This window comes from Arctopsyche grandis, unplaced genomic scaffold (assembly GCF_051622035.1).
Source record: "Arctopsyche grandis isolate Sample6627 unplaced genomic scaffold, ASM5162203v2 HiC_scaffold_18, whole genome shotgun sequence".
NCBI lineage: Eukaryota > Metazoa > Arthropoda > Insecta > Trichoptera > Hydropsychidae > Arctopsyche > Arctopsyche grandis.
This window is the reverse complement of record NW_027518426.1, coordinates 444187-452901: the sequence shown is the minus strand read 5'-3', so window position 1 is coordinate 452901 and position 8715 is coordinate 444187. Positions and strand designations below refer to the sequence as shown.

Below are 8715 nucleotides of genomic sequence, written 5' to 3'. Positions count from 1 at the left end.
TCGAATTCTCTGACTTCGGTGATAGTTAGGTTAGGTTGGGTTAGGTATTGTGAGGTAAGCACGTTTTGTGGATATTTTCGCTATGTTTAATTCTTTGATTTCGGTGATGGTTAGGTTCAGATGGGTGAGGTTTGGTAGGATAAGAACTTTTTGTGGATATTTTGGCAATGTCGAATTCTCTGACTTCGGTGATGGTTAGGTTAGGTTGGGTTAAGTATTGTGAGGTAAGCACGTTTTGTGGATATTTTGGCAATGTCCAATTCTTTGATTTCGGTGATGGTTAGGTTCAGATGGGTGAGGTTTGGTAGGATAAGAACTTTTTGTGGATATTTTGGCAATGTCGAATTCTCTGACTTCGGTGATGGTTAGGTTAGGTTGGGTTAGGTATTGTGAGGTAAGCACGTTTTGTGGATATTTTGGCAATGTCCAATTCTTTGATTTCGGTGATGGTTAGGTTCAGATAAGTGAGGTTTGGTAGGATAAGTGGAAAAGACTTCGATAATGGTTTGATGTAGTTTATTGAAATGTAAAATTTGCACGTGGTGGGCCAGCGGAGCGTACGGAACACAAGCTGTCCGTACGCCGTCTACTCAGTGACTCTGTCGACCGTCGCGTATTTCCGCTTGGGCCGACACTAATGCCAACTCGTCAATAATGCCAATCGACAATCAGTTAATAAGACTGTTTGCCACACGTCATTACAAAAGTCGGAACATAGTCCCACATAGGAAAACTGTTGAACAATACAGTTATTCTACAGAGTTACAGCATTACTGACGAGTCGTTTACAATAAATCATAGCTCTTAAAATAATTAAAATAGAGGGTGAATAATGAAACCTTTGCCTCATCCAGTGTGAGGATAAAATCAATTTATTGGTTCAGTAATATTTCAACTTATAGGTATACCTCTGGTGAATGTTGTTTCTATTTACATTAAAATTTTTGAAATCTCCTTTGAAGCTGTGAATAAGCATTACAAGATAAGTTTACTTTAAAGAAGAGAGAGTGGACTGTATATGGTTTAAAACTTAAGCATTCCTCATCTTGATGTTAACTTAGACAATACAATGTTGACACTGTTACAGTTGTCAAGACAGATCAGCTATTACCGATCAACTAAACTTAATTAGTGAGTGTAATGCTCCTAAGTTAACTTGATTTCATCAACAAGTAGCACAAACATTGCTAAATTAAAAGTAAATTGGAAAGTCATTCATTCATTCCTACAAGCAGGAAATGAAGGCGAACTATGATTATAGATGTCTCTACGTTAAACATCGAAATGTTCAGTATTATAATATTTACTTATTCTATGATTCACATAAATACTATAAACAGTAAGAGTTAACTTATGTTTTCATAACAAGAAACATAAGACCTGCGGATGACTCCCGGCAGGTTATAATTAAGTAGACATGAAATAATTTAAGATGCTCCATTAAGTGTGGCTTGGAGACTAACATTAACAAATCATGAATCTAATTTTAACTGTCAAATTTGAACAGTTTATTTTAAACTCGGATATAATCCTTCCGAGTGATGACATGAGACAAGTCTTATATTATAAAGACAAAATGATTAGATTAAATTCGGAGATATATACTGCCGAATGTTAAAATGAAAATAGCTTAAATTATACACACAACACAATTAAAGTGAATTACGGAGTACTACTATTAACATTGAATGATTTAAACTCATGATTACATCTAATAAGTAATATGAGTTGGGGGTAGTGTCTTCGGGTTAAACTAAGCTACCGAAGTTGACGGAATTGAAGCTGCTGTTTCTCCTCCCTCTTGCTGATCTTCCTTCCTGTCAAGTGGTCCTTGTGGTAGAATCGGCAATGGCGCCACTGGATGACTGGACCGACGAAACTCTCCGCTGGCAGTAAAGACGTCGACGACTCGAACTCTGCCATCTGGTCCGGGATACAATTTAGTGACTCGACCCAAGACCCATCGGGTTGGCAGCATGTGTTCCTCCTTTAACAGGACCATTTGACCCACACTCAGATTGTTGCTCGAGTCCTTCTTCCATTTGTGTCGTAACTGCAAAGAATGTAAATATTCCGCCGACCAACGTTTCCAAAATGCTGCTGTGGTCAATTGTATCTGAAGCAGATTGGCATGGACATTAGTGTTATATTTAACCTCCATTGGAAGAGCGAGTAAGGATCTGCCAATTAAGAAATGTCCAGGTGTGAGGGGTAAAAGGTCTAGTGGATCCGAAGACAAGGGACTAAGAGGACGGGAATTCATGCAAGCTTCTATTTGAGTCAATACCGTACAAAATGATTCGAAATTTAAGGTGGTGGCCTTTAACACCTTGTTTAAATGAATCTTCATGGATTTAACCGCTGCTTCCCACAGCCCTCCCATGTGAGGCGCCCTTGGCGGGTTAAACTTCCAACGAATCCCTTCGGAGGCTACATACCGTAGTAGCTTCTCCTCATGAGGACGTTCGTAAATTAATTTTACTAAATTAACGAGTTCACGACTTGCACCGACAAAATTAGTAGCATTGTCGGAATATATCGTATTGGGCCTGCCACGTCTGGCTACGAATCTTCTTAAACAATTTAAGAAATTTGAACTCGTTAAGTCTCCGACAAGTTCCAAGTGAACTGCCTTACTGGAAAAACACACAAAGACACAAACGTAACCCTTAATTATCTTAGAATTCTTATTGCAACCACTCTTCACAGGAAAAGGTCCTGCGAAATCTATCCCCACATGACTGAAAGGAAAATTCGCAGTGGTACGTTCAAGCGGGAGCAATCCCATTAATCTATTGTGTGACAGTGGTTTATTTCTGAAACAAATGACACATGAACGCACCACTCCTTTGACAGTATTATGTCCGGCCAATGGCCAATAGGTCTGCCGCAATAACGACAGTAAGGCTTGAGTACCCAAGTGAATATATTTCAAGTGCGCATCTCGGACAATCATGTGTGTAAGTTTATGCTTATTTGACAAGATAATGGGTGACGTTGATAGAGTTGTTCCCAGAGGAAGTCTACTTCCAACACAAATTAAATTCTCATGGAATAGAGGGGACAATTTAGCTAATTTACTGCTACTGGGAATTGGATGTCCCTTGCTCAGCAAACGATATTCCAATGGAAATGATTCCATTTGCGATAACCTTATCAAATTATTTAAAGCATCTTTTAATTCTAAAGCGGACGGTTCGTTATTTTCTTTAACGTTTAATTGTTTATTCCTTAGTGGCCGACGAACATATGATAAAACTCGAAGGAGTCTTGGAAGATGAGAATGTTTATCTATCCAATTATTTTCCCTCACAAGGGTAGCGTTAGTGACTACCCTTCTCTCTGGAAGATCTATTGTGATCTCAGGAGGTCTTCGAGGCCATCGTGATTCGTCTAATTTCAACCAACTAGGGCCGTCCCACCATAACGAATTATGATTTAATTCTGATGGTTGAGTCCCTCGAGAAATTAAATCTGCTGGATTGTCTGTAGAGGAGACATGGTACCACTCAATGGGTTGAGATATTGATTGGATTTCGGCCACTCGATTGGCAACGAAGGTGGTCCATTTACATGACTCTCCTCTAATCCAATGCAATGCGACGGTTGAATCCGTCCAATAATATTTTTCATTAATATGAATTGTTAATTGGTCTATTGTTGACTTCATTAACTTTGATAATAACATAGCGGAGCACAGCTCTAAACGCGGAATAGTTACAAAACTGAGCGGAGCGACTCTCGAACGAGAACACACAAGATGACATTTGGAATTTCCCAATTGATCAGTACATTTTACATAAATACAAGCACCATAAGCTTTCTCGGATGCGTCACAAAATCCGTGTGCCTGTATATTAATGACATTATTTAGTATTATCAATCTAGGAATTTTATAAAGTTTCATGACTGTATTGGATAATTGACAATCTTTCCATTTTTTGAAGATTGTCTGAGGAATGAATTCATCCCAACCAATGGTTTGTTGCCAGACAGATTGCATTAATATCTTATAATTAATTAACAATGGAGATAATAGTCCTAATGGGTCGAAGATCTGACTAATTACTGATAAAAAGTTTCTTTTTGTTATATTTTCAGTCTCGACTTCGGTTTGAACCTTAAATACAAAAACGTCTTCCCGCGGTTTCCAAAATAAACCTAAAGTTTTGTGTGATTCGTTAGAGAAGTTAAAATCTGAACAATCGTCAGCTTTAACATCCGTGATTATATCGGAGTTGTTCGATGTCCATTTGCTTAAGGGCATACCGGCTGATAATAATATGGTTTCCAGTTGAACCTTTAATAATTTACCAGCTTCAATAGTATTAGTTCCCGTGAGCAAATCATCAACATAAAAATCACGTTCGATCACTTTACTAGCGATGGGATATTTGTTTCTATTCTCCTCTGCTAACTGATTTAGACATCTAGTAGCTAAAAATGGGGCTGAAGCAGTTCCGAATGTTACTGTATTAAGCTTGTAATGCTTGAATTTACTCTGGGGATCTGTTCGCCAAATGATTCGTTGTACATTTTTATTTTTCTCTGCTATTTGAATCTGTCGGTACATCTGCTTAATATCCGCAGTAATCACGTATTTATGGAGTCGAAAGTTGAGTAGTAAACTTAACAAATCTGATTGGACATTAGGTCCCACCATCAAAATATTATTTAGTGAGATATTAGACGTTGTCTTTGCGGACGCATCAAAAACTACACGATATTTAGTGGTAAGGCTAGACTCCTTAACCACGACGTGATGAGGTAAATAACAATGAACCTCATGTGCCTCCGGAGGTTCACACTCTGACATATGTCCTAAATTTATGTACTCTTCTAAAACTTTATTGTATTCCATTTTTAAATTATTATTGGCTAAAAAACGTCTTTCCAAAGTTTTGTGTCTTTTCTCCGCAATGTGCAATGAACTTCCTAATACTACCGGGGAATTTTTATATGGTAAAGCTACACAAAATCTACCGTTTTTATCTCGTGATGTGTGTGCTTGGAAATGTTCCTCACATCTTTTCTCCTCAAGAGATTGATGTTTTACCATAGGAACCTGGTCTATCATCCAAAAGTTTTGAATGTGACTGTCTAATTGACTTAAGCCTATGTGGCTCTTCCCTGGAGCATTATTTACTTCGGGATATGGACCAACTATTGTCCATCCGAATTCGGTATCCTTTAAGATAGGCATACCTTTTCCTAACTGGATGGTTCCTGCTTTCATAGCATGAACGCAAATCTCGGCGCCGAGCAATAAATCGATTGGCGTCGGTTTATTCCAAAGGGGATCTGATAACTTGATTCCCGCTGGTATTGAAATTAACTGTTGATCCAGTTTCACAGTTGGAATTTCGCCAGTAATTTCTGGTAATACCAAACACAACACTTTGGTTGAGTAATTAGTGGTTGAAGACCTTATGGTCACCTTGGTGATGTGACGAATGCTACTTTCTTGATTAGCGATACCTACAATTTTTTGAGAGATTTTCTCTAATTTGAAGTTATTCTTCTTAGCGAAAGATGTGGTAACATAGTTGACTTGTGAGCCGGAATCTAATAATGTGCGACCCTTAACGACCGTTCCATTGGACGTTATAATGTCTACTTGTACCGTCGGTAAAATTATCTCCCTTTGAGAGAAATAAGTAGAATGAGCATTAATTGACTTCCTTCCCGTATTATTGGAACTAAATGTATCGTCCTGATGCAACAAAGTATGATGGTTTTGTTTGCACCTTAAGCAATTATAGTTAGACTTGCAATTTGTTATCTTATGCGATGAATTTAAACATTTAAAACACATGTTATTAGATTTAACGAATTCATTTCTTTCCATACTGGATTTTGCTTTGAATTTATCACATTTGCCTATGAAATGATTATTTCGACAGAATGCGCATGCGTTTACCTTACTTGATGGGTTTTTGTTCGCGACATGAGTTCTCATGATTCTTTGACGACTATGAGGGAATTCCTTCACCGTAGTTACAGATGCAGTAGATTGTAATACATTACATCTATTCTGCAAGAATGTCTCTAAACTTTCATATGGTGGCATTTCTCTGCTAACCAGCGATATTTCCCAGTCTCTTACTAGATTAAAAGGTAATTTCCTTAGAACTAAACATGTTACCCATGGATCTAAAATTTCTCTCGCGTAACCCAACGATTCAATGTTTTTAATACACACTGTTACCTGATTCAATAGATTTCTCAATTCGATATGTGATTCTCTTGTGATTAATTTTAAGTCACAAAGTGAATTAATCCTAGTTTTGAGATTAAGTCTTGGTAAATTATATTGCTTGTCTAAAATACTCCAAGCTATTTCGTAATTGTCTGAGCTAATATCTAAACCTGATACAGCTGCCAAAGCGGGACCGATTAAGGATTGATGCAAATATTGCAATTTCGTGACATTCGAATATTCCGTTTTGTTTCCTATTATATTCTTAAAAGCTTGTTGAAACGATTGCCATTCAGATGGATCTCCCTGAAATGTGGGAATGGTTAACGTCGGTAACTTATCTCTAGCAAATTTAATTGTTGCTTGCTCTACCTTCAGTTTACAATCTTGAATGGATTGTCTCTCTAATGCTGCTTTAAGATTTTGAATTGTCATTGTGATTATGTAGAACTCTTCGTCTATTTGATCCGCCTGCTCTATATCTGTGATGTTGTCTAAATACTCATAATGGAGTTTTTGGAGATAGTCGTATGCTTTTTCAATAAATTGATACTGTCCTTCATTTATTTCGGAGATTCTGTCTATTTTCTCCTGTAGTCTTTTAAACGCGCCCGAATACCTTAATTCTATTGACGTCATTGTAACTTCTACTTTATTTTCTTTCGCTAATGTTTTTATCGATTGAGTCTGACTTCGAGTCTGATGTATTCTAGAGCTTGACCTGTCTCTAATAGGTTCTACGTCCCTAGTTGGATTTCGACCTTTATGCGACTGGGAAGTCGAAGCTTCTATTTCCTCGTTTTCAGCACTTGACATTTGTTTCAGAAAGTTGCACTATTTCGTCTCATAAATACAGTTATTCTCTACTATAGCTGTCAATTGAACTATTCGTAGAGATAAGGTAATAATATTCAATGATTCACCGTGAATCTTAATATTCTACTTTAACTATTATCACCAGAATCTATCCAACATATTTTGGTAGAAATAACAACCCTAAATTGGTGGGTGCTTGATTTAAACCACTTTGGGGCTACAAGTCTTGTGATTTAATTTAAATCACCACTGTTTCATCACACATTATGAAACAAAGAGATCTACCGATGTATGAATATGCCGGTATGTACTTGATTTAATCCACTTTGGGGCTACAAGTGTAATTCCACATTTATCGTGGAAGGGGGGGGGGGGGAGGGTGTTTCTACACACATTAAGAAACAAAGATCTACCGATATGCATATACCGGTATGTACTTGGTTTAAGCCACTTTGGGGCTACAAGTATAATTCCACATTTATCGTGGAAGGGGGGGGGGGGGAGGGTGTTTCTACACACATTAAGAAACAAAGATCTACCGATATGCATATACCGGTATGTACTTGGTTTAAGCCACTTTGGGGCTACAAGTATAATTCCACATTTATCGTGGAAGGGGGGGGGGGGGAGGGTGTTTCTACACACATTAAGAAACAAAGATCTACCGATATGAATATACCGGTATGTACTTGATTTAATCCACTTTGGGGCTACAAGTATAATTCTCCACGTGCTTTGCTAATTTTACACTACATCTGATTTTACACTTTTAATACGAAATTCGATGCGACCGATGAAACATTCCTTCGTAGCGCGATATTATTTTATACAATCGCGTTAATTAATTGTTATACTTTAAAACATATTTTAAAACTGACCTACCCACATGATTGCCTTTTGAACAGATTGCCTGAGATTGAATACATTCACTTACTTGAATATCCTTTACGATGTTTATGTGATCGTTCCGATAATTTTGGATTACCTCTGTGTCCCATGCGTCTTTGTAGGTTATGTTTTTATTTATATATTTTCTGCGTCAATCACGCGGTCATGTACCTCTGTACATCAATCAATATATTGCTGAAATAGAAGCAAACATGTTATTAGTATTGGAAAGGTATGGATAGTAACAAAGGAACGATACCGATTTCTTAATTGACATCCATTTTTTCTCGACCACGTTTTTTCCTATTGGTTTGTCCGTTTGGTGTTGTGGCCTAGGTTACTGGTGTCCGGTTCGAAGTGACCATCATGGAAAAGACTTCGATAATGGTTTGATGTAGTTTATTGAAATGTAAAATTTGCACGTGGTGGGCCAGCGGAGCGTACGGAACACAAGCTGTCCGTACGCCGTCTACTCGGTGACTCTGTCGACCGTCGCGTATTTCCGCTTGGGCCGACACTAATGCCAACTCGTCAATAATGCCAATCGACAATCAGTTAATAAGACTGTTTGCCACACGTCATTACAAAAGTCGGAACAATAAGAACTTTTTGTGGATATTTTGGCAATGTCGAATTCTCATACTTCGGTGATGGTTAGGTTAGGTTGGATAAGGTATAGTGAGGTAAGCACGTTTTGTGGATATTTTGGCAATGTCCATTTCTTCGATTTCAGTGATGGTTAGGTTCAGATGGGTGAGGTTTGGTGGGGTATGAACTTTTTGTGGATATTTTGGCAATGTTGAATTCTCAGA

The 8715-nt window shown here is 37.8% G+C and overlaps 1 long non-coding RNA gene across 1 annotated transcript; it reads right to left on the bottom strand.

Annotated features, from left to right (window-relative positions):
• Window positions 1-500: 500 nt before the first annotated feature.
• Window positions 501-8387, bottom strand: LOC143921877 (uncharacterized). The gene is made up of 2 exons (XR_013261517.1): window positions 7950-8387; window positions 501-2116 (listed from the first exon to the last, which is right to left on the bottom strand). It is a non-coding gene; the product is annotated as an uncharacterized LOC143921877 (long non-coding RNA).
• Between the last annotated feature and the right edge of the window lie 328 nt (window positions 8388-8715).